Genomic DNA, 27,371 nt, shown 5'->3' on the forward strand with positions numbered 1-27,371 from the left:
GGTCAGCCAGCCCGGGTCTCGGATAGATCAAGACGTCCCTCCTCCCATGATAGGAGGAGAGATCTCCATGATCTCTGGAGGTACCCATCTGGCTGGCACGAGCAGAGGTGCCCAAAAGAGATACGTCAACGAACTTAAGGCTCATAATGGAGTGGAGTTCGTCCTTGAGCAGCATCTACCAAAGCAGCAACGATTGGAGAGGCAACCAATCATATTTACTGAAGAAGATGCCCACCATGTCCAGTTCCCTCATAACGACCCTCTGGTCGTAGCCGTCCAGCTCGCTAATCGGAGGGTTAGGGGAGTGCTGGTTGATAATGGGAGCTCGGTAAACCTACTGTTCCGGTCCACGCTGAAAAAGATGAGTTTGTCTGTCACCGAGCTAAAAGACACCTCCATGATGCTTTACGGATTCTCTGGAGAAGGATCGGTGGCAATAGGAATGATCGAGCTGGTGATCACCTTGGGAGAGGGACCTCGGACAGTCTCGAAACTCCTCGAGTTTGTGGTCATCAATTGTCCCACCGCGTACAATGCCATTTTGGGTTGACCTACATTAATAGCGTTTGAAGCCGTTACCTCCATCTGCCACCTCGCGCTGAAATTCCCCTCTTCCACAGGGATATGCACGGTCCATGGCGATCAACTTGCTGCTAGGGAATGCTACAACATTTCTATGAAGGGAAAATTAAAACCCGGGCAGTTAACAATGACCGTCCAAGGTGGAAATGAGGAATCTCAGGAACCTTTGCCTAATTCTGAGATTGAAAAACCTCAGAGTGCCGAAGGGGAAAATATCATCTTAAGTGATGATATTGACCCCAGAATAGGCGAGGATAAATACGACCTCTAAGCTATCGAAGAGCTTTAGGAGGTAAATATCGATCCACACAATCCCTCGCGGATGGTAAAGCTCGGGAAAAATCTATGTGGCGAGAGGAAGGTGGAGCTGATTAAGTTCCTGCAGGAGAACCTGGACGTGTTCGCATGGTCTCATGAGGACATGGTGGGGATCAGTCCGAGCGTCATCATGCACACCCTCCATTTGGATAAAAGCGTGCCTGCAAAATCCCAGAAACAGAGGCGCCTAGGAACAACCCGAGCTGAAGCACTAGAAGAGGAAGTAGCCCAACTCAAAAAGTGCGGCTTTATCCGTGAGGCTAAGTTCCCGGTCTAGGTCGCCAATCCTGTGTTGGTCCCGAAGCCCAACGGGAAATGGTGGACCTGCATCGACTTCTCCGATCTGAACAAAGCTTGCCCCAAAGACTGTTTCCCCTTGCCAAGGATCGACCAATTGGTAGACGCCACGGCGGGGCACGAGCTCATGTCCTTTATGGATGCGTACTCGGGCTATAATCAGATCGCCATGAATCCAGCGGACCAGGAGCACACTAGCTTCATGACCCCAACTAACGTTTATTGTTACAAGTTCATGCCGTTCGGGCTGAAGAACACCGGAGCTACGTACCAGAGATTGGTAAACAGGATGTTTGCCAACCAGATCGGGAAGAACATGGAAGTGTACATTGACAACATGTTGGTCAAGTAAAAAACTGCCAATAACCATGTTTCCGACCTGGAGGAATGCTTTAAGATACTGAGAGAATACGACATGAGGCTTAACCCGCAGAAGTGCACTTTCGGAGTCCCATCAGGGAAGTTCCTGGGTTTCATTGTCAATACCCGGGGAATCGAAGCAAATCCCGATAAGGTCAGGTCGTTGCTCGAGCTGCCCTCACCTCGGTCGCGAAAAGATGTTCAAGGCCTGATGGGAAGGGTGGCGGCCCTTAATCGGTTTATCTCTAAATCTACCGATAAGTGTCTGCCATTCTACAACCTGCTCCGGGGGAATAAGAAGTTCGAATGGACCGAGGAGTGCGAACGTGACTTCCTCGACCTAAAAGCACATTTAGCCGATCCGCCCGTATTGTCCAAACCAACGGCAGGAGAGCCTCTTTTCCTTTACCTAGCTGTCACAAAAGATGCAGCTAGTGCCGTATTAGTCCGAGAAGAACATCGGTCTCAGAAGCCAGTCTATTACATTAGCAAGAGGCTTCTCGGAGCTGAGTCCCGGTATCCGTTGATGGAAAATATGGCTTTCTGTCTCATTACGGCCTCCCGAAAGCTCAGGCCGTATTTCCAGTCCCACTCAATACATGTCATAACCGATAAACCTTTAAGGTAGGTTTTGCAAAAACCTGAAGCATCGGGACATCTGTTGAAGTGGGCTATTGAGCTCAGCCAGTTCGAGATTTTGTACACTCTGAGAACTACAATAAAAAGCCAGGCCCTGGCTGATTTTGTGGCAGAATGCACAGGATTCCGAGAAGATCCTGTGGAAGATTCACCCCAGGCCTCCTTAGTCCAGGCCTCATGGAAGGTCTTCGTAGATGGCTCATCTAACGAAAATGGCTCTGGGGCTGGAATCATTTTGATATCCCCAGAAGGACATTATTGGCCCACGCTGTCAAAGGACTCGATCTCCTACGTTAAAAAATGTGACAAGTGCCAGTGATTCGCCACAGTTGCCCAAGCTCCCCCAGTCGAGCTGAAGATGATCTCGTCTCCGTGGCCATTCGCAGTTTGGGGAATCGACTTGGTTGGCGCCCTCCCTACTGGAAAGAGAGGAGTCCATTACTCGGTGGTGGCTATCGACTACTTCACCAAGTGGGCAGAAGCAGAGCCCTTTGCAACAATTACTTCAAAAAGAGTCCTCGACTTCGTGGTCAAAAGCATTATCTACCGATTCGGGCTGCTGAAGAAGATCGTATCAGACAATGGGACGCACTTCAACAGCGACCTCTTCACCGAATTCTGTGAGAGGCACGTCATTGTAAAAATCTTCTCCTCCGTGGCCTATCCCCAGGCGAATGGGCAGGTCGAGGCCGTCAATAAGACGCGAAAGGAGAGCCTTAAGAAAAGACTGGAAGAAGCCAAGGGAGTCTGGCTAGAATAGCTCCCCCAGGTACTGTGGGCATACCGGACCTCACATCGAACATCGACAGGTCATACTCCTTTCTCCCTAGCTTTCGGGAGCGAGGCAGTCCTTCCTGTCGAAGTAAAGGTAGCCTCGCATAGAATCCAGGAATTTGACCAGGACCACAATCACGAATTGCTCTGCGCATCCCTCGACCTGATTGATGAAAGACGAGAAGATTCACAGCTACAGCTTGCGCATTATCAGCAAAAGATCACTCATTATTTCAACTCAAAGGTCAGAAAATGTGCCTTTAACATTGGCGACCTGGTCCTCAGAAGAGTCTTCTTAGCCAGTAAAGATCCCAAAGACGGAGTATTGGGACCGAAATGGGAAGGGCCATACCAAATAACTGAGGTCGTAAAAGAAGGAACCTACAAGTTAGCTCAACTTAATGGAGAAGCAGTCCCACGAGCTTGGAACGCCATCCATTTGAAGAAATATTATCAGTGATACCTTTGTAAGGCTTAATCAGAAATGCCATCTTTTGTTTATTAAGTAATGAGAATTGAATCTTTCTTCATTATTGTGTGTATTCTTCATCAAGTAACCACGAAAGACCCTTTCCTAATTACTTGGGGGGCATATGTCCTGGATATAACCAGGTCATCTTAAAAACTTAGAAGTTAATTCAAATCGATTAATCGATTTTTTTCTTAAAAAGCACGAGATATTGATAAAGGATTAATGCGAACTACGTTGTATCTTGGATATAACCAGGTCGTCCTAAAAAACTTAGAAGTTAATTCAAATTGATTGATCAATGTTTTTTTTAAAAAGCACGAGATATTAATAAAAGATTAACGCGAACTAAGTTTTCAAATTAACGTCATGGATGTAACCAGGTCCTAAAACTTAGAAGTTAATTCAAATTGATTGATCGATGTTTTTCTTAAAAAACACGAGATATTAATAAAAGATTAACGCGAACTAAGTTTTCAAATAAACGTCCTGGATGTAACCAGGTCCTAAAACTTAGAAGTTAATTCAAATTGATTGATCGATGTTTTTCTTAAAAAGCACGAGATATTAATAAAGGATTAATGCGAACTAAGTTTTCAAATTAACGTCCTGGATGTAACCAGGTCCTAAGACTTAGAAGTTAATTCAAAATTGATTGATTGGTGTTTTTCTTAAAAAGCACGAGATATTAATAAAGGATTAACACGAACTAAGCTTTCAAATTAACGTCCTGGATGCAACCAGGACTTAACTCTTAGAAGTTGGTTCAAGTTGGTTAACATATGTTTTTTTTAGAAAAGCATGAGTTGTCAATCACAACATCAACAGAAACTAAGATTATTTCCAAATGCGTAGAAGAGAAATGAGATAGAGACAAAAATATGTAAATCAATTAAAAATAAGGTTGAAGAAATCAATTGTCTCGAGGTTAGAAAACCTCATAATATAAAGTTACAAAAAAAAATGATCTACAGGAGAAGGAGAGAATTCCTAGGCACCGTCGGGTCGCTCTGTTGAAGTCACCACCTCGCCGTCCTGCTTGGTTGCAACCGGAGTTTCCCCGGTCTCGGAGGGCGCCTCTTGTTGGAGGCGAGCTTTGAAATTCCCGAGGAAGGACTCCCACGCTTCCGTCGCCAAGAAGGAAAAGTCACCATCTGGGTTGAAGGCCCAGCAATGGTACAGCATGTTCTCCATGGAGGTGGTGGAGGTCGCCTTCTCCGCCGCAAGCGCAACCTTCTCTGCCGCAAGGGCGGCCTTAGCTTCTTCAACTTCCACCCTCGCAGCGTCCATGGCGACCTTGGTGGACTCGACCTCCAGCAGCTTAGGTCGAGATGGGTCCAGCTCAGCCCGCGCGATTGCCAGGGTGTCTTTGGCGTTCTGTTCCTATTTCTGGACAGTCGCAAGGGCGGCCAGGGCAGTCTGATGCTCGCTCCTCATCTCCTCGAGCCTGGCCCTAGATCGGGATATGCTCCGGTGAATAGCCAAAGATGCCTGCGAGAAAGAAAAAATGTGTAAGGCAGATGCCCTAGAAATAAAGAAAGTGAAAATAAACGAATGGTAGAGCTTACTTACCGTGAGGGTCATCCCCAATGAAGACTCCATCACGTTCTCAGGACTCCTCGTCTCGATCTCCCGCTGGTCCCTCGAGGTGGCGTTATAATAATGGTCCACGGTGTAGCTCGCGATCTCGTAGACCGTCCCCCGAAAGACATCGGGGATCTTCTCCAAGGCCCGGGGATTCACTGGGACGCGCACCTCGGGGGGCGTAGTTGGCAAGGTCCCAGCGGCTGCCTCCTTTTCCCGAGCAAGGACGGGAGGTGGAGGTGGAGGTGGAGGTGGAGCCATCTCCTTTGCGGCAGAGGGAGGTGGAGGCACCCTTTCAATGGCAGAAGGGCCTAGATTTTTCCCCTTAGCCGCGGACTTTGAGGATGTCCCAACAGCTTGCTTTGTCAACCGAAGCCTCTTCACCAAAGGCCCAGAGGGAGGATTTCCCCCCTGGAACATGGCCCGTAAGCTGTCATCCCCGGCCTGCGACATCTCTGTTGAAGCAAAGACAAAGCATTAATATACATGTAAAAATGTTTGTGCAAAACAACAAGAATAAAAGGGAAAATAGAGCTCAAGTATGTTTTGAAAGGGGTCCTACCCTCCGAGCTAGAGGAGGAATCTATGGTCACGACCTCCGGCCCCGGAGCTTCAGCAAGAGAGTCTAAGATAGCGACTTCGCGGGCTAGAAGAGGCTCTGGGTCCGGATCTACCTCGGGACTAGACTCTTCTACGTATTGCCTAAGACCCGGAGCTACTACACCCTCCAGGAGGGAGGGCCACGACCTAAGATTGGTCCCTTACTCCTCAAAAAAGGCTGACCTAAAGGCTAGGGTGTTGTCTACTACTACCGTTCCCCTAGGGCGACTCATTTCATTACGCAGCATGAGCTGGTCAACACACTGGAGAAAAGTAATGTTGCAGTCTGGGTCTATTTGGTGGCGGTGGATGAGTTGGTCAGGATTAAACCTAGCAAGCCTTAAGTCTGCAGTGGTCCTATCTAAATCCCTAAACAGATAAGGATTACCTTTGCTGGAAGGGTCGGCTGTTGCCTTGGACTGGGCCCTCTCCACATTTGCTTCTTGGGCAACCTCCAAAGCCCGCCTCCACCGCACGAGGGCCACCTCTTCCTCCTCGTCCTCGTCCTCTCCCGTGGTTTCCTCCTCGGGGATGGGTGCCATCTCGCGAGCAGGAGGGAGACCCCGCGGTCTCCTCAAGGCCAAAGTCTGGCCCGGAGAGATTAATTTGCACGCCAGCATCGTCTCGTCGGACACGAGTTGGCGATAATCCTTTTCACTTGGGGGGAGCCCCGCCAAGGTCTCATATTGACCCCCAAGGGTCACTGATTTGGCCGTCCTCGTGAAAATGGCTGCATGATAGTTTCTAAGTCAGGAACGAATAAAATGAGCTAATCAACAAATTAACTCACGAGCTGAGAGTAGATGGTACTTATGAGGACGGTTGAAATAGTGGTGTTTGCAGTTGTGAAACCCCTTGGACATAAAGAACTGGTCCTTAAAGTCATTGGGGGTGGTTAGGCAGCTCGATGACCGCAACCGAATTTGGAAAATGGGTCAAGTAGTAGAACTCGTCGCCTCGACTCCGCTGCTCCGGGCTGGCCTTGAGGCAGAAGAAGTAGAGGATGTCCGCTGGCGTGGGGACCTCCCATTCCTGCTTCAGGAATAAATATTTCAGCCCCGCTAACAAACGATATGAATTAGGGGGGAGCTGGAAGGGAGCCAGCTTCATGTAATTTAGAAAATACGCGAAGTACTGGTCTAGCGGAAGGAAGGCCCCAGCCTTGAGGTGCTCGTCACTCCAAGTGGCGTACTCCTCATTGAGCAGCGCGCAGCTCCGCTCGCCTTCAAGGGGAGGTCGAGCGTCTAGGGCGCCCCTCCCAATCTCAATGTTATGGGAAAGGAAGATTTTATTCACTTTCCCTTGGGTGGTGACCTTCGAGGCGATCCTCTCGGCCTCAAAGAAAGCGTCGGGCCCCACCTCGAGCTCCTGCTCCACGGCTGGACCGAAGGCAGGGATCGAAGAGTCCATGACCACCTCCTTTCCCTTACTGGCTTGCTGGGAAGACGAGCTGCTAGCACTTTTCTTGGGTGCGCTCTTCTTTGGTCCCATCTGGTCGCCTAACGAACAAAAGAAGAAAATTTAGAAAGGGCGACCTAAGCATAAGAAAGAATCTAGCGCGAAGTGTTTCCTTTACATGGGCTGAGGTAATCTCAGCCCGTGGAGAGTGAGACCACGCGATTCTGTGAACATGCGCCTGTGCTCCCAACGGGTCCCCGATTACTCAGAATCCGTGTGTCAGGAGGGTCAGAGTAAAAGTTTTCCTTGGAAGGAAAGTTTCAGTAGGCCAACAATGCAAAACCGCCTGTGAAGCGTGTCCCCTAAGCTACCCGGTTTTGCACCCTAAGAACTGGTTATTTCAAACAGGCATACAAAAATTGTACCCAGAAAATCTCCCCAAAAAGTGTACCCTATGTGTCATGCTCCTAAATGGTTTTTCCTACGGTCGGTGCCCCTAGGATAAAAACCTACGCCTAAAATACCAACAAAAAACCTGCAATATACTGCATGCGATTACAGAAACAATTTACCTAAGCAATAGTGAAGGTAAACATTTAAAACATGCACAAACAGAGGACTTACATAAATGTTTTACTGTAGTGAGACTGGAAGGGTCGTCTGGGTTGGAATCCTTCTGGGATTGCTGGTACTGAAGTCTCGAAGGAGCTCTCGTGCCTGAATTTCTGGAACGCTGGGAACAGTGACCGGAAGAAAGAGAGGGTTTTGAGACTGAGAAGAAAGAAAAAGATGAGAAAATGAGAAAATTTTCAAATGAACGGGTAGCCCATGCAAAAGGTGGCCACCCTTTTTATATACGTAAAAGGCCAAAGGAGGAGGGCCATTGGATCGCCTTGAAGTAGGATACGAGGATCACTACTAGAAAGACGAAACGACGGCCGAGTATAGGCTAGGCCATTTAATGCGGTTCTCGGAAGACATACCGTCACCAATCACGATGCTCCACGTATTCGAAACCAGCGTAATGGACGGAATGTGAAGAATCCTCACAGAAGCCTAAAAGCCCCCACTGTGGCCCCAGGTGATGTCATATGCCACAAGCAGGGGCTTGGGGGGCAAATGTACGCCCTAAATATCCACGGGCTATTAGCGAGCTGAGAAATGGCATAATTATATCAGCCACGTGGGTGCCATGTACCCGGAGCTGATGTTACCAGGTCCTACCTCCTTAGCTCGAGGTAACCAAAGGCTTAGTGGGATTACAAAGGAGTCAGGTCAGAAGTATGGACACCACGGGCTAAGAGTATATCTAGCTAGAGGTACGAGCTTGAGTTGGCACCTCTGACCCCTTATAAAGTCAACCACGCAATGTAAACGTGCATATATCAGACATCACGTGTCTGATACATCCCTGAATTCTCGGGCACGCAGCATAAACGTGTGTGTTCAGGCACCCACGACTAGGTTGGGCCGTGCGGCCCATTATCCCCCTTACCTATTGATTAGACCACACTTTTGTGTCAGGTTTTAGGAATTAATCATGAATGTCACAGAAGTGATATGATGGGTAAGAAGGTCACGGGATGACCCCTCTTGCCAACCCCCAGGTGCCCTCTCCCTATAAATATGGAGACCCTAGGAGTTGCAAGGGGTTGGATTCTATTTTGTAAAGAAATACCCTGTAAAGAATATCATAAAGATAGCAATAATATTGGCTGGTGGACTAGAAGGATTTTAACCTTTGAACCACCTAAAAAAGTATTCGTGTCATCATTTTACTTTGAGATCATTCATCTATTACGGTTCATTATTTAGCACTAATCCCACTCTTTATTCTATTAATTATCTGTTGCCGAAGAACCGTGTCAACAGTGACGTAATCACAGTGGAATATAAATATGGTTATATGTTCAAAATAAGTTAGTCCTAAGATTAGTCAGTGCACATGATTTACACTGACTTAACAATCTACAATACGATCTACTTACATATCGCAGTGTTATGTTCTTTCTAGAACATTGGCAAAGTAGATAAGATCAGATGTATTTGTTACATTGGGCTGGACTGATATTGACAATAGATAGGATAAGTAAACATACCGTTATTATCTATTCTAGTCATATCATATAGCTGACCATTGGTTGATTCAATCTCAATTCTAAGTAGTTAGTATTCTAACTGATTGTATTATTTGAGTTCTTTGAATTGTTCATTACTAGCTTACCCATGGACTAGCCCATACTTACATCTTGGGAACTCGGTAGTATAATTAAGTGGGAGTGTTAATCATAGATATGAACATCTATAACTTCTGATGAAGAAGTGAAACGTTGGTTTCCTTTTTGTTTGGTTCAAGGTGCTAAATGATAGAGATCTCATTTTAGTAATTAATATTAGTTTACTAAAACATCATTTACAAGGAACTAAGTGTTTTAAGGATAAAATACAATGACGGGTAAAATGATATTTTAGTCCCATCTCATTGTAGACCGTCTATAGAGGATTGAGTGACAATTATGGTTGTAACAATGGATAATTAATAACATATCTATATTGCTTATAGAGCGTTCTATGAATTCAAGAGTGCAATTCCGAGTCTTTAGTGGAGTCACGAGGAATTAATAAGTTAGTAAATTTATTTTTTAGATTTATGATAACTTATTGGAGCTTGATTTCAAAGGCCCATGATCCCCACTGTACCTTGGATAAAATCATCTAGATAGTCTCAATTAATTGATTTAATTATCAATTAGAATTATCAAAGTTGACCAGGTCAATTTTGGATAGTTTCACAGAGTTATGTAATTTAGAGAAGAAAAGAGAAATTATGGTAAATTTATTAATTAAGATAAATTGGTATCTAAATCAATAAATAAGTTTAAATCAATGTTCAAATTATAAATAATTAATTTGATAAAGGATTTAAACAATTATTTAATTAATTAAATTAATAGAAATTAATACATGCCTTGATTTGAAGTATAATAAGCTTATAATTATAATGGAAATTTCACGGGCATAAAGCCTATGAGAATTTCAACTTAATGGATGATATTGACTATTATTTTATTTATTTTTTTAATTAAATTAAATGGTCTAATTGAGTCTATAAAAGGAGTGCTAAGTGAGAGATGACAGACACAAGTTTTTGAGAATGTCAAAAGATCTAGTAGGCTTTAGATTCTCTCTACAAACATAAGTCATTTTATAAGCCTCATTATTCTTTTATCTTCTTCTCTCTATATCTATCTCATGTGTTGAGAGTTTTTCACCCTAGTCTAGATTATTCTAAGGATACTTTGGAAGGCTGTGAAGAAAATTGAAGAACGGTTCTGTTTCTTGGTAATACTCTGCGATAGAAATGATACAAGGGTTAGAGAAACTGAAGGAATGACTCATTCATTCTGCCGCGTATAATATAAGTGTTCTTATCATTATTTATGTTTGAATTCAATTTTAAGAACATGTTCTAGGTTATCTTATATTAGTATGTTTAATATAAGATCTACATGAAAATAAACAAGATCCTGTATAAGTTTTCCCAACAGGTTACAAGTCAGCTTTTTAGCGCTGAGACCCTTTATATTGTTTTGATTGACTTGGGTGCTACACACTCTTTTGTTGTTAGTATTGATAGATTGTGTAGACCATGTGACTTTTATCTTGTGGGGCTTGGTACTATGCTACCTATTGTAGAGTTAGTGGTTTCCAGTAGATGGGTTAGATCACTACCTGTGACAGTGGATGGCAGGGAGTTATTAGTTGACTTGGTGGAGTTGGTTATGACTTATTTTGATATAATTCTGGGTATGGACTGGCTAGAGAAATATGGGGTAACGATAGATTGCAAGAAGAAGATGGTAACCTTTGAGTCTGAGGGTGAGGACCCCTTTGTATTCATTGGCACTGTGCATGGACCTCGTATACCTATGATATCTGTACTTAGAGCTAGAGACCTATTGCAGGGGGGATGCATGGGGTTCTTAGCTAGTGTGGTGGATACCACTCAGGTTGTGCCAGTGGGACCAAGACAAACCACATTAGTCTGCGAATTTTTGGATGTGTTTCTAGAAGATTTTCTAGGGTTACCTCCACACAGGGAGATAGAGTTTGTGATCGAATTGACACTAGGGACAGAGCCAGTGTCTGGGGCACCTTATAGGATGGCTCCAGCAGAGCTGAAGGAACTAAAGGTTCAATTACAAGAGTTACTGGACTTTAGTTTTATCGGGCCCAATTTTTCACCACGGGGCGCACCAGTTCACTTCGTGAAGAAGAAAGATGGTTCTCTAAGGATGTGCATCGACCATAGAGAATTGAACAAGTTAACTATCAAGAACATGTACCCTCTGCCAAGGATTGATAATCTGTTTTATCAGTTACAGGGTAAAAGGATAATCTCCGAGATAGATCTTCGATCTGGTTATCACCAGCTGAGGATCAGGGAGGAGGATATACCGAAGATAGCTTTTCGCACCAGGTATGGGCATTATGAGTTTTTGGTGATGTCATTTGGGCTGACTAGTGCCCCAACAACATTTATGGATCTGATGAACAGGGTGTTCAAAGATTGCTTGAATCGGTTTGTGATCGTCTTTATCGACGATATACTGGTATACTCTCAGTCAGAGACAGAGCACGAGCAACATCTCAGATTGGTACTACAAAGGCTGAGGGAGCATAGGGCTATATGCGAAATTCAAGAAGTGTGAGTTCTGGTTGCCACAGGTGACCTTCTTAGGTCCCATAGTCAGTAAGGATGGAATTAAGGTACATCTAGCGAAGATTGAGGCGGTCAGAGATTGACCAAGGCTGAAGAACGCTTCAGAGATCAGAAGTTTCTTGGGATTGGCAGGTTATTACAGATGCTTTGTGGAAGGGTTTTCCAAGATTGTGTCACCACTAACAGAGTTGACATGCAAGAATCAGAGTTCATATGGTTAGACAAGTGTAAAGAAAACTTTCAGAAACTGATGAAGAGTTTGATCACCGCTCCGGTTCTGAGCCCTCCTATGGATCAAGACAAGTTTGTGGTTTACTGTGACGCCTCGAGGCAGGGCCTAGGTTATGTCCTAATGTAGACAAGGAAGGTGATTGCCTATGCATCACATCAAGTGAAGGAATATGAACAGAGGTAACCCACACACGATCTGGAACTTGCAGCAGTGGTTTTTGCACTGAAGGTCTGGCGACACTACTTATATGGTGAGAAGTGTGAGATATACACTGACAATAAGAGTTTAAAGTACTTCTTCACCCATAAGGATTTGAACATGAGGTAGAGATGTTGGTTAGAGCTAGTATAGGATTATGATTGTGAGATCCTCTATCACCCGAGAAAAGCCAACGTGGTAGCAGATGCCTTAAGCTGAAAGGGTCCGGGACAGTTGTATAGTGCCAGGCAGGTATTGTAACGTCCCAAAAATGCTAATAGGGCTTAGTGCCTTGATTAGCATGCCGAGAGGGCATAATTGAATATATATATATGTGTGTGTGATTGATTGATTTAATGTGTAACTATGTGGCATGCTTGATTTATATGATAATATGAATATATTTATATGCATGTTTATAAGTATTAAATATGCATGTGGGTCCGTTATTGTTTATAGGGGCATATTTGTAATTTTGGCCCATTGAGGGCATAAATGTGGTTATATGTGTTAAATGATTGGGACCACATTATTATGTGGATATATTTGCAGTATACGGCTCGAGGCGATCCCAGTGAGCGAATTAGCGGAATATTCACAGCGGGGGTTTAATACCCGCCTCGGGGTGAGCCTAGGGGTATTTTGGGAACTTAGAGAATATTTGGGGATTTAATGAGTAACGAGTAATTATTTGGTAATTAGCTGGGCATGTCGGGATTAATAGGGAATTGGTAGGACGACTTGAGGAATTAGCGGGAAACGAGACAAATGATCGTTTTACCCTCAAGAGAAATTAGATGGATGAGTTGATTTTAGGGGCATTTTGGTCTTTTTTTAGTTAAGGGATATACTCAGCTGATTCTAGGAAATAACCAGAGCTACCAGAAATTTCTCAAACTCCCAACAGTCTCTCTCTATCTCACTCACGTTCTCTCTCTCTCCCTCTCTTGTGCCTTGAAGCTGAAGAAATTTTGTAGGGAAAAGCTTGGTTTTAAGTTGGGAAAATATGGGGATACTAAGCTAGGGCCAGTCAAGAAACGTTGAGGATTGAGGCTATAAACAGAGGTAAGAATTATGTCTAGATTCTTCTGGAATTCAGATTGTTAGGATGAGTTTTGACTGGGTTTTTGAGTGTGATTGATTGCTGATTTGGGGTGGTAAATACAGTGGGTTTTTGGGTAATTTTTATGTCTAGACTATGAGGTTAAGAGTCCTACACTTGATTCTGGGTTTGGTTCAAGTTTAAAGGGATTTTTGTTGAGCTGAGTTGGGAGAAAGTGTAGAGAAACCCAGGGATTTCTAGGTTCATGAGGGCGCTCTGCGACCCAGTTCATGGGCACTGCGGCCCGTGTGCCCTAGGAGGCCCTGGGAGGCTTGTTGGCTTATGGGCGCATCGAGGCCTACCTCCCCCTTGGAGAAAGAGGCTTTTGCCTCTGATTTGGGGCACACTGTGAGCCTTAGGGCCAAGTCATAGCCCGCCTAGTCAGCCATAGCCAATGTTGGATTTTAGGCTTGGGGATTTAGACCTAAGCGCTCGAGATGAATTCTACTACCCGGTTTAGTAGAATTTGAGGTCCCGAAGGCTAGTATTTGATTCCAAAGAATTTAATTGGATTAGATTTTGATAGTTATCCATTGTTGCTTGTGACTAGGGTTATCGTTAAGGCTCGGGACCGCTTTACATCCTGTGCTTGGGACTCGAGGTAAGAAAACGACACCAAAGTTGTTAATGGGACTGAGATTCCCTGTGAATGAACATATGTGTTCTGTAATCTATATATCTGTTTTGTGTAATGTGAATATACGACCTAAGAGAGCTGGAGCTGACGCTGAGTGTACTGAACGCAGCTCAGCCTAAGCGAGCCAAGATCAGCTAAACAACCAGAGGGCTCTGCCTAAGGGCGCAAACCCCTATTTAACTGTATTAAGGTTGATTTATATGTTTGGATTGGACCATTATCTCTGCCTAGTTTAATACTTGTATTCTGCTGTTAATTGAACCAATTGACCTAAAGTTTGCTATGTGTATGTTGTTATCTATGCTTGCTAAATTTGGTTTTCTTGTCAAGCCTTGACTCACGGGTGCTACGTGGTGCAGGTAAAGGCAAGGGAAAGTTGGATCAACCATGAACTAGAGAGCTTTAGGGGCGGAGTGTACATCAGCAACTGCTGGAATGCCACGACTGAGGGAAATATAGGGACTAGAGCACAAACTTGTATTTTTCCATTTACATTGGCTACTTGTAATGCCCTGGTTAGTCCAAGACCATTACTGCGGACTTTAAACAGCGCTTAACTCGCTAAACAAGTCATTTGGTTATAAACATGCATCTAGGTGTCATTAATAGGCCAGGGTAAAAATCTCGATCAAAAGGAATAGATATATTATATTTAAAACATTAAACTATACATGGGCCCATAAAAGTGTTTACAAAGTTATTTATAATCGAAAATGGTCATTACAGTATAAAAATTACAACCCGCCGACCTAAGCAGCAAAAATAAGGTTAACCCCTAGTTCCTCTTAGAAACACCTTGGCCGTGGTGGTCAAGCGCCGCATATGTACACATCGCCACCTAAGCTCTCCACTTAAGGCTGGGTGAGCTTTTCTTTCCCTTTACCTGCACCACATAGCACCCGTGAGCCAAGGCTCAACAAGAAAACTTATTACTGCATGTATGTAATATTAATATATGATTCTGGTAATCATTCTGAGGCTTGCAACCCTAATAAGATAATGAGTCACACTCTGGGGCTTCATACCCTAATCAGATAGGTGACTAATTAGTCACACTCTTGGTAGATGACTAATAAGTCTATCTCTTGATAGATGACTAATAAGTCACTCTCTGAATAGATGACTAATAAGTTTATCTCTGGGGATTTGCTCCCTAAACCATGTGACGTTCAGTCACCTGAGCCTTTTGGCCCTGGCTCCAAGTAACTAGCCATTAGACTAGACAAGCGATTTTAGTTTTCTTCGACCTTGGGGTCAGTCAAGCATTTCATGCTCATGTTGATTCGATTCATTTCGGCCTGTGTTAAACACATTAATGTCGTTCTTGAATTTTAAGCCAATACCATACGACCAGTGCTCAGTATCATCGCTGAACTTGACTGATAAGTCACAGCTTCATGATCAATATCGAAACACCATTGCCATTCCCTAACTAATAAGTCAGTTCCATACACAGATAAGCAAAGCTTCTATGTATTTACTATGCAATCAATGTCCATATATAGAGCACTCAACACGCTTCATCAATAACCATGCATGTCACATACTGGGTGCAGTTTTCTTACCTCTAATTCGAGCGTGAAATAATAAAAGAATGACCTTTGAGAATGATCGGTATTTAAGTCCCTTAGCGGTCACTTAGTCATAACCAAATATGAAATCCCATCAATAAAAATAAATAATAAAAGGTTCATGGTCTAACCCCGCTCGCAGGGCCTCGAATCATACTTAAACGGTTAATAGACTCGATCCCAGGCCTTATGAAATGAAAACCCACGCTTAAAACCCTTGAAAACCCCCTGGCACAAAAGGAAGGGGTAGGCAATGACTTGACCTAGTGGGTCGTAGCGCACCCCCAGGGGAGGCTCTGGAATGGGTTCAAGTAGCGACTTGCACGAAATTGGTCGCGGCTTGACCCTGCGAGCCCAGCTCCCCTGCCTATTTCTCAATTTAAACTCAGCCCAAACCTCAACAAATTAATCCCACAATCACAACCCATCATTATCACAACATTACCCTCATTCAACCAACAAAACCTAATCTTTGAAATACTTAAAACCACTCCAAATAACCACTTCTACAATCAAGATTCTGAAACCTTCAAGCAATATAAAAACTGAGTAAAACCATAAACTAAGGCTTAGAATTCTTACCCCCTGTTACAAATTAGACCTCTTTCAATTGCTGAATATGATCCTAAGTCTCCAAACCTTAACCCTCAAGCTCCAATTTCCACTTAGCTTCAAGACTCCAAATCGAGAAGGAGAAGGAGAGATGATCGAGAGAGAGAGAGAGAGAGAGAGAGAGAGAGAGAAAGAGTGAAAGAAGGAACTCTGCTTTGCCTAAGACCCTTCTACAACCAGCCACCCTTAAGTCTATCTAATGGCTAAAAGACTAAAATGCCCCTAGGGTCAAATTACTCCTTAAAAGCCAGCAAGGGCAAAACTGACATTTCCCACTTATCCTGTTAATTATAATTAACGTCCTCCACTTCCCGTTATTCCCAATATTCTCAAATAATAATTAAATCATATCCCATTACCCATTCATTCTTGGTAATGTACTAAGCATCAAATTACCCCCAGACCAAACCGCTAACTTGCATTCTAGGATCGTCTCATGCCGAATAGCTCGAACATATCCACATAATAATGTGGTCTCATCCATAAATCACAAACATGCACATAAATATACAGATATGCTCTTAACAGATAAAAATTACTAAAATGCCCTTATCGTAAGTAGTGGGCCCACAGGCATGCAATTATCATCATATCATCATATAATCATGCATTTAATCACATAATTGCATAATAAGTAAATTATGGCCCTCCTGGCCCCCTAATCCAGGCATTAACCACATTAGGGAATTTGGGACATTACACTACAATTGTATTAACTTTTATGGGTTGTATCTGCCATGTAAACCTTATTTTTGGGATCCCATGTATCAAACCCTTATTTTAATGAAAATCAATCATTTTACAATCAAAATATTTTAACCCTATCACTTGACTTTAGAAACACATTTATGTTCAAACGACTTGATTAGTAAGTCTTGCACTATTCTAAACATATAGTGTAACAGTCTTGGTTATCCAGGGCGTTATAGGTATCTAGGGAGTTTGATGACGATATGACTAGAGTGGGTATTGGGCTAGTGGTGGGACAGTTAGCCAACATCACCCTGCAGTCTACTCTTTTGGGGAGGATTAAGGAGAAGTAGTTGAGTTATCCACAGTCGGGGAAGATCAGAGAGGACATCCTAGCTGGAGTAGCTAAGGACTACACAGTGTCAGACATGGGCTTATTGAGATACAAGGATCAGATCTGCATTTTGATGGACACTGAGATCATATGGGAGATTCTAGATTAATCTCATACTACCCCTTAGTCTCTACATCCAAGCACCATGAAGGTGTACCAGGATTTGAAGGTTTTATATTGGTGGCCTAGGATGAAGAAGGATATGATTGAGTACGTGGCAAGGTGCTTGACCTATCAGTAGGTCAAAGCAGAGCATTAGAGACAGTGGGCCATCATGATGGATTTCATGGTAGGATTACCCAGATTGGAAGTGGGAGGACATCACGATGGATTTCATGGTAGGATTGCCCAGGACAGTGGGCCAGCATGATTCAGTGTGGGTCATCGTGGATCGGTATACGAAATCAGCTCACTTTCTACCAGTGAGGACGAATTATGTAATGCCCTGGTTACCCCAGAACAGTTACGGTGAACGGTGAACCAGAAATTTGACTCATTGCCTGAGTCCTTTGGTTAAAAACGTATTCTAAGTGTTATTAACAGGTTAAGGTGAAAACTAATAAAAAGGAAAGGATATGTTTTATTGATACATAAAACTGTTCATGGGCCCACAAGAACATTTACAAGTTATTTACAACTCAAAAAGGTCATTACTGCTCCAAAAATTCAAACCCCGCCGACCTAAGCGGCAAAAATAGGGTAAACCCCCTAGTTCCTCTGAGAACTCCTTGGCCGTGGTGGTCAAGCGGCCGCAAATGTACACATCACCACCTAAGCTCTCCACTCAAGGCTGGGTGAGCTTTTCTTTTCCTTTACCTGCACCACATAGCACCCATGAGCCAAAGCCCAACAAGAAAACATAGCATTATATGTAAACATCATCAAATGATTATCATTATAATCACACAGAGCTCATAGCTTTCAAACAGATGAGTAAATATCACTTGAGGTTCTGATAAACCATACTGAGTGACTACAAGCAAGTCACTTATTCAAATGGAGGAGTGGCTGCTAGGTAAGCCACTAGCCTTCAATAGGTTCTGGTAAACCATACTGAGTGACTGACAAGCAAGTCACTAATTCAAGTGGAAGAGTGGCTGCTGGTAAGCCACTAGCCTTCAAGCGCTTATAATAGTCATCGAACTTGAGGTCGGTCCAGCATTAATGCTCTTTGAGTCATTCAATGCAGAAAGTCGATTAAATCTAATCTTTATTGGCTTGCGTTGAACACGCTAAGGTCATCCTGACTAATGAGTCAGCCCAATGTGACCAGTGCCCGGTACCACTGCCGAACCTAACTAATGAGTCACAGCTTCACAGTTGATACTAGCACCTTTGCCAAATCTGACTAATGAGTCAGTACCATGCACAAATGAGCAACATTTGCTAAGTATTCCATAATCGATTCATGTCCACATTTATACAACCAACATGCCTCATGAATAACCATGCATGTCACATTTGGGGTGCAGTTTTCTTACCTCTGATTCGAGCTAGAATGAATAAAAGAACGACCCTTGAGAACGATCAACCTTTTAGTCCTTTATCGGTTACCTGGTCATAGCCAATTATGGAATTCCATCAATAAAATGAATAATAAAAGGTGCCCAAACCAAGGCTCCGAGACATCAAACACTACTAAACCGGGTAGTAGGAACGACCCCGAGCCAAAAAGCCATTTCTGGCCAAAAAGCCACTAAGGGCCGCGGCCCTCCTTGGCCATGCCGCGGCCCGCCCCTCAAACAGAGGCACCTAACTTCAGCATCCCTCAAGGGCCGCGACCCTCCCTGGCCATGCCGCGGCCCAACCTCCAGTTCAGCCATAACCCCTGTTTTTCTTCCCTTGCGATTTCTCTTGGAACCAACCCTTCAAACCAAGTTTAAACACCACTCAAACCCCCAATACAATCCCTAAACTTGATCTATATCACTCCCTTAGCAAAACCCAAGATAAACCCCAATCAAAACTTCCACCAATTCCAACAATCCACCATAAAAACACAAGCTGAAGACTAACACCAAAATAGAGTATACCAATAAACCAATGGCTGGAATCTTACCTTAAACTCAGGTTGTGATGCTCTTCAATGGTGGAACACTCTCCCAAACTCCCATGGTCTACTTCCCAAGCTTGAATCCTCAACAAGATCACCAAAAATCACAAAGGAAGTGGAAGAAGGAGAAGGTACGGGAAGCTCAAGAAATTGCTTTGTTTCTCTCATCATCTTACAGCATAAAGGAGTTTATATCTATCCTAGGGGTAAAAAGACCATTATACCCCTAGGTCATTTAAGGGTTTCTAAAGGCTCCCAAGGGCATATTTGTCCTTTCCAACCTATCTCGTTAATCATAATTAATGCTCTCCAATTCCCGCTATTCTCAATAATCTCAAATGCCAATAATTCATATCCCGTTACCCTCTAATACCCGGTAACACTCTAATCATTAAAATCACCCCGAGACTCCTCCCGAGCCTCGAACTTAAACCTGTCATGACCAGACCGCTAATTAATAATCCAAGATCATCTCATGCCAAATAGCTCGAACAATCCCACATTATAATGTGGTCTCAACATATATCAATGACATGCATACAAGTATACAATTATACCCTCAACGGGCCAAATCACCATCGCACCCCTATAATTAAAATGTGGACCCACATGCATGCATTTAACATCATATTATAACATAATTCACATATACGTGCGTAATATCATTTAATGGCATAATTAAACAATTATGGCCCTCCCGGCCTACTAATCCCACCATTAAACCACATCGGAGAATTCAGGGCATTACAAATTACATGGTTGAACAGTATGCAGATCTCTACGTAAGAGAGATAGTTCACCTTCATGGGACTCTGAGGTCTATCGTATCTGATAGGGACCCCGTCTTTACTTCCAAGTTTTGGGAAGTTTGTAGAGGGCTATGGGTACACAACTGAAGTTTAGTATAGGTTATCATCCTCGGACTGATGATCAGTCTAAGAGGACTATCCAGATATTGGAGGACATGCTTAGAGCATGTGTATTGGACTTTGAAGGGTCCTAGAGTAAATACTTGCCTCTGAAAGAGTTTTCATATAATAACAGCTACTACTAGACTATTGGAGTGGCACCTTATGAGAAGCTGTATGGTAGAAAGTGCAGATCACCCATTCACTGGGATGAGATGGGTGAGATGAAATATTTAGTTCCCAAGGAAGTTCAGAGGACCACTGAGGCTATTGAAAATATTAAAGCTCATATGCTCACGTCTCAAACTAGACAGGAGAGTTATTTAGACCCAAAGCGGAGGAACGTGGAGTTCCAAGTGAAAGACTATGTCTTCCTTAGGGTTTCACCACTGAGAGGGGTGAAGATATTTGGGAAGAAGGGCAAGTTGAGCCCTAGGTTTGTTGGACCATTTGAGATCCTGGAGAGAATCGGTCATGTGGCCTATAGGTTGGCCTTACCCCCTGCATTGTCCAGTGTGCACAACATATTTCATATTTCCATGCTGAGGAAGTATGTATCAGATGAGATTCACGTATTGAGTTACGAGGATCTGGATTTGGAGACAGATTACTCTTATGAGGAGTAGCTAGTTTAGATTTTAGACAAGAAGGACAAGGTCTTGGGAAAAAGACTATACATTTAGTTAAGGTATTATGGAGGAACAATAAGGTTGAGGAAGTGACCTGGGAGCTGGAGGCAAATATGTAGGCTTAGTATCCTGAGCTGGTCAGGTAAAATTTTGAGGATAAAATCTATGTAAGGAGGGGATAGTTGTAACGTCCCAAATTACATAATAAGTCTTAGGGCCTTGATTAGGAGGCCAGGATGGCAATTTATGGTAATTATGTGCTTATGTGGTATATTTGAGTGCAATTATGTGATTATGTGAGTTGTATTATAATATGACTAGATATGCATGTTTAGGTGTATTAAATATGTATGTGGGTCTGTTTCTTATTAGAAGGGAAATTTTTGTAATTTTTCCCGCTATGGGCATAATTGTATATATATGTGCATATATGTGATATATGTAAGGGACCACATTATTATGTGGGTTTATTTGGGTTACTCGGCACGAGATGATCCTAAGGAGCAAGTCAGCGGGAAAGTCACAACGGGACCCAATATTCGACTCGGGGTGAGTCACGGGGTATTTTGGGTAATTGGTACATTACCGAGTTATCGGGTAACATGAATAAATATTTGAGGATATATTTGGAGTTAGTGAGATTAGGAGGGAATATCGGGAATTTTGACCATTTTTCCCTCTTGGACGTTTTTGGTACCTCGAGCCTCGGGATTAGCTTAAGTTACTTGAACAAAACACAAAACACTCAGCTTTCTCTTGCCTCTCCCAACCGACTCTCTCTCTCTCTCTCTCACTCACTCTCTCTCAACTTTGGTTTGAAATTCTTGAGAAACCTAAGGGAATTGAAGGCTTGGGTTAGGATTTGGGATTTGATGCAGCTAGGAGATCATTAAACACAGCTGAGGTAAAGCTCTAATCCCTATTTTAGTTGAATTCTGTTATGATTTTCTAGAGTTCTTGGAGTGATCTTTAGCTTTGTGGCTCAAGGTGTAGATTTTGTGATTTTGTGATTTTGTACGATTTTGGCTGAACTTAATGTTGGGTTTTGTTGCTGGTATCATGTTGATGTTATTCTGGGGATTGAATTATGATTCTAGGAATTATTTGGGAGGATTTTGGTGGGTTTTTTCCTAAGGAAAAACATGGGAATTATGGGTTAGTAGGGTCGGGCCGCGACCCATGCGAACCCAGGGCCAGGTGGGGCTTCTGTTTTGGAGGCGCACCGCGACTCTCAGGGGCAAGTCATGTCCCGTGTCTTGTCTCCAAGAAGGAGGGGCTCTCTATTCTAGGAGGTGCACTGCAACCTGCCTGGGAAGCTTTGGCCACCCTAGGGTTTTAGTCACAGGAACTTAAACCTAATGGCTCGAGATCAAATCTACTACCTAGTTTAGTGGAATTCGACGTCTCGAAGGCTAGAACTTGGTCTGAAAGCCTTTATTTTCTTGTTATTGACTTGATTCTATATTATGGTTATGACTAGGTTATCGCTATGGGCTCGAAACCGTGATCGTGCTCAAGGGTCGTTCTTATTATACTTTGCAGTCGGGTCTAAGGTACGAAAACTGCACCCAATATGATTAGCACCCAGGCCCCTTAGAATGAACGTGATTGAGTAATGTTTGTGCTTGTTGATTAAACATAGTTGAATACTCCATTTCTAGCTAAGTTTTATATGATTGTTCACATGGTTTGCGTAGTTAGGGGTTGGCCCCGTTAAGGAACATGGTTATTACTATGTTTGAATTTAATTGATGGTGTTATATAATTAATATGTATGCATAATTGTATTTTCTGAAGTATGCTTATCTGCATCTGTATCTGTATCTGTATATGAATACATAGCTCAGGACTTGACTTATTAGTCAAGGGCAGCAATAGCACGCTGCGTGCTGGTCAAAAGGCTTAGGCCCAATTAGGAACGTACTATTATGTTGGCCGACCCTATGGTCGTTGGAAAACAAAGCGTTGGGCTAGCTCTATGGCTAGTTACTCAGAGCTAAGGACAAGGTACCAAGGTGACTCTATGGTCACATAGCTAGAGCATAAGTCCCTGGGTTGACTCTAAGGTTTACTATTCAGGGCAGCAGGCCCCATAATGATCCAATGATCATTTATTTGTAATTGTATGCATGCATGAGTAGGTTATTATTGCTGGGTATGCTAGATAAGTATTTGGAATCTGTATTTACTATTCATGCACATGTTTAAGTTTTCTTTTTGAGTCTTGGCTCACGGGTACTATGTGGTGCAGGTGAGGGAAAAGGAAAGCTTGACCAACCATGAGTTGGAGAGCTTTTTTGGCGGCGTGTACATATGCGGTTGCTCGTCCACCACAACAAAGGATATCTCAGAAGAACTAGGGTCGTATCCCTTATTTTTCCTCTTAGGCAGGCTGATTGTACTTTTGACTTGTATATACCCCTTTTAAACATCTATTTGTAATATTTTGGGATCCCGTGTATGTATTAAACTTTTAAATGAAAAGTCAACATCTCCTTTGACAAAAAAATTTAACCCTAACCCTTGACATTAACCTTAGTTACACATTTATGACCAAATGAATTGATTAGCAAGTCTAACACTATTTAAAGTACACAGTGTAATGGTCCTAGATTAGGAGAATGTTACAGTGACTCTAATGTTGGCTCCACTCAGCATCCCCATTCTCCCGTTCAATCTTTCTGCTTGAATAAAGATGTTGGTCCTGCATTAACTTCTACATCTATTGATACCATAGTTATCATCCCATCTAGTGTTGATCCTTCCCTTGCTGTTGTGCCCAGCGTGTCCTCTCATCAAGAAGTGGAAGACTTCACAGTTGCTCCTTCACCCACTATCCGCAGGTCTAAGAGAAAAATGCTTACACATAAGGAAAAACGTACTAAAGCTTCTGACCTAAATTTGAGTAAGAATAAACGATCATCTAGGTCGTCTACTTAGTGTGATATGTCAAAGTTTCCTCCTGCTTGAAAATGTCTTAGATTTCCTGCCATATCAGAAAATGTGGTTAATTCCTCCCCCTCCGCTTCCTCAACTTGCTCTTTTCCTCCTAGCCTTACTAGTTCTCCTTCTACCAAATTGCCTCCCTTTGCTTCTCTCTTGCCGCACTTTGAGAAAGAGAGGTGAATCAATCCCAAACTTCATGAAATGTTGGCTAGGGCCAAGAACATTGTTGCTGCCTATACTGGATTGAGTTCTCATATTCACTCGCTAATGAGCTCTGCTCCCATTACCAAGTTCAAGTTATGTTTCTGTTTCAGATTCCACTATCATTTCTTCTAAAATTGCTCTGCATCTCGGTCCATCCTCCATCAGAATTGATCTTGTAGTCATTGAATCATCTGTTCAACCATAGAGTGGTATCCTAACTGCAAATATCTCTACTCCCCTTAATGATCCTATTGATTCTTGCATTCCTACTATACTAGCTTCTACATAGCGTTCCACCCCCTGAGTGCTCTTGAGCAGCACTTGGGTTCTGCCCTTCTAAACACTGCTAATTTCCCTGCGCTTACCACAAGTGATAGTCCTAGGATTCTAAACGTGGAAGACTTCATGTACTTACTCTTTTCACATGATTTTCTTGACCTTTATGGTTCCTCTAATGCTGACAAAACTGTTTGCGAACCATCACTTTAAGGTTTTGACCGCAGGAACTCAACTAATATTTTATTATTTAAACAAAATCTGATAATTGATTGGTTATTTTCAAATTGTTTAAAATAACTAATATTTTATTTTTAATATATTTGATATATTAAATATAGGATATGAGTTTTTCAGAACGATACTTTTCAAGGATAGAAAAATATCGTGAAATCTCTCTGAGAAAAAGAGAACAGTGCTACAAGCATAGATCACTGTTCTTCACAAACTTAGGTCCAAACTTTATCAGATCTCATGTGTTGAGAATATCTGATAAATAGATTTTGCCTATTATTTTGTATAGCGAGCCCACACTCGTTCTTTGTGTGCTGAGAACATTTTGGAAGATCTTGGTGTGAGATATCAAGGATTTTTGCCATACAAAAAGATAGCAGCAAGGAAGGACCTGAGGTAACTTTATATTCATGCCTTTGATTCAATATATATATATATATGTGTATGTGAAGAAGTAGATCTACAAATCTTGTGAGGTTAAATTAACAATTTTCATTGTTGTTCCACTGCGTATAATCTATGATTTGATCTATAAAAACCAACAAATGGTATTATAAAAACCAACAAATCGTTCAGTTTACTATAGCTGCTAAAATCTGGACCTCATTGGGGCAAATCTATTATGCTGCCTCTATTGTTCGAATATCAGAAGTATGAACAACATTACATAATCTCAAAAAAGAAGGGTTATCTACATTTTCTTACTTGCAAAAAATCAACTCACTCTGCAACACACTTGCCTCGACCAGAGATCCCATTTCCGTCAGAGACATCTCATCTATTTGTGGAATGGTCGGTCTGGACTACAATGCCTTTGTTAGTTCCATTGAGGCCAAATCTCCACCACCCACGATTGAGGAGATTCATTATCTTCTTCTCAGTCATGATGTGAGACTTGATCGGCAAAATGAATCCTCCACCCTCAACTCCCTTCAAGCCAACTTTGCCTCCCTCCCATTTTCTAATCCTAAACCTAAAAACCACCACACAACACCACCCCACCTCCTCATACTCCTTGCTTCTCACCTCGGCCTCCATATCCCAGACCTAATCCCTCCCCATGACCCCACTATTGGCTTTCCCCACCCACCCCTACCCAAAACTCACCTCGACCACCCCAACGCCCCAGATGCCAGATTTGATTTTGTACAGGTCATACAACCTCCTCTTATTATCACAGAACTAATCTTCAATACCACCCCAAACCTCCCAACCAACACAATGTTTATTTTTCCCATCGAGTCTCGCCCCATATGTTTGATTTTTCACCTGCTTCTACAAGTACTATTATTGATCCTCAATGGTATATGGATTCCAGCGCCTCACATCACTTTACTCCGGACCTAAATGTCCTAGAATCGACTATAACATTCACTGGTGCAAACAATAATATGGTGGGTAATGGTAAGACTTGACCTATATCTCATGTTGGTCATGCTTCCATTAATGTTGCTCCTCACTCTTTAAAGCTTACACAAGTCTATCATTCACCTGGTTTATAAAAAAAAATTCTCAGTGTCTCCAAATTATGTTTTGACAACCATGCTTATGTAGATTTTCATCCTACATTTTTATGTGTTAAAAACTAGGAAACCACCAAGTACTTCTCACCCGGATACTTGACCATGGCATATACCGAGTATATACACCTTCAGTTTCATCTTCACCAGTCTCAACTTCAACTCATGATCTTTTGTCTACAAAGTCAACATTCCCTATGTGGCATTCTCGTCTAGGTCATCCGTCTAGTGAAATTATTTCCAATGTTGTTTCCCTTTGTAATCTTTAAATTTCCAAGGAGGCTTGTAGTTCACTTTGTAACTCATGTCAATTAACCAAGTCTCATCGAGTCGCTTTTTCGAACTCTGTATCAAGGCCTCGATGCCTTTTTAATTAATCCATAAGCATCTTTGGGGTGCTTCCCCTGTTACTGCAATCACTGGTGTAAGAAATTTTGTTTTATTTGTTGAATATTTTACACGATTTACATGGCTTTACTTACTCCACACTAAAGATGAAGTGTTCCATGATGTTATTACCTTTAAAACTATGGTGTTTACTCAATTTAACTGCCACATTAAACGAGCTCGATCTGATTGGGGAGGAGAATCCAATCCCTCTCCTCATATTTTTCCAAATTTGGAATCATGCATAAAATTTATTGCCCTCTGTAACACCCTGGTTAGCCAAGACCGTTACACTATGTGCTTAAAATAGTGCTTAACTCGCTAAGCGAGTCATTTGGACTTAAATGTGTAATTAATGACTTAGCCAAGGTTAGGTATTAAAAAGTTTGGTCAACAAAGTGATTATTTTTCATTGAAAATGTTAAGTGTATACACGGGATCCCAAAAATGGTTACAGACTTATAAAAGACCAATATAATACAAATTAGTCGTCCTATGGGGAAAAAGAGGGTTCAACCCTAGTTCCTCCCAGGCTATCCTGGTCGTGGCAATCGAGTAGGATGCATATGTACACACCGCCCCTGAAGCTCTCCAACTCATGGCTGGCCTGACTAACCCTTTCCCTTACCTGCACAAAATAGCACCTGTGAGCCAAGTCTCAGCAAGAAAACTTATATGAACATGCACAACTGAACCACAGTATATAAACAATAAACTCAAATCAATAAATTCAATCAACAATAGGATATACGCAACAAAATCAACAGTAATGTTCAGCTCAATCAAATGCATAAACCAATCTCATCAGTCAATACAAATAGTTAAGTGCAAACAACACTTCTGTTTATTGTATAATGTTCAGGCCCGACGCCCTTAGGTCGAGTCCTCTGGTCTTATAGCCGACCCCAACACACTTAGGCCGGGCAGCATTCCGCACGCTTGATATCGGCCCCCGGCGCCCTTAGGCTGGCCTTTACAACAAATAAAATCACAAATATAATTGCACAACAAGCAATCAGAGGCATCATATACAA

The sequence above is a fragment of the Humulus lupulus genome, chromosome 6 (assembly GCF_963169125.1).
Source record: "Humulus lupulus chromosome 6, drHumLupu1.1, whole genome shotgun sequence".
Lineage (NCBI taxonomy): Eukaryota > Viridiplantae > Streptophyta > Magnoliopsida > Rosales > Cannabaceae > Humulus > Humulus lupulus.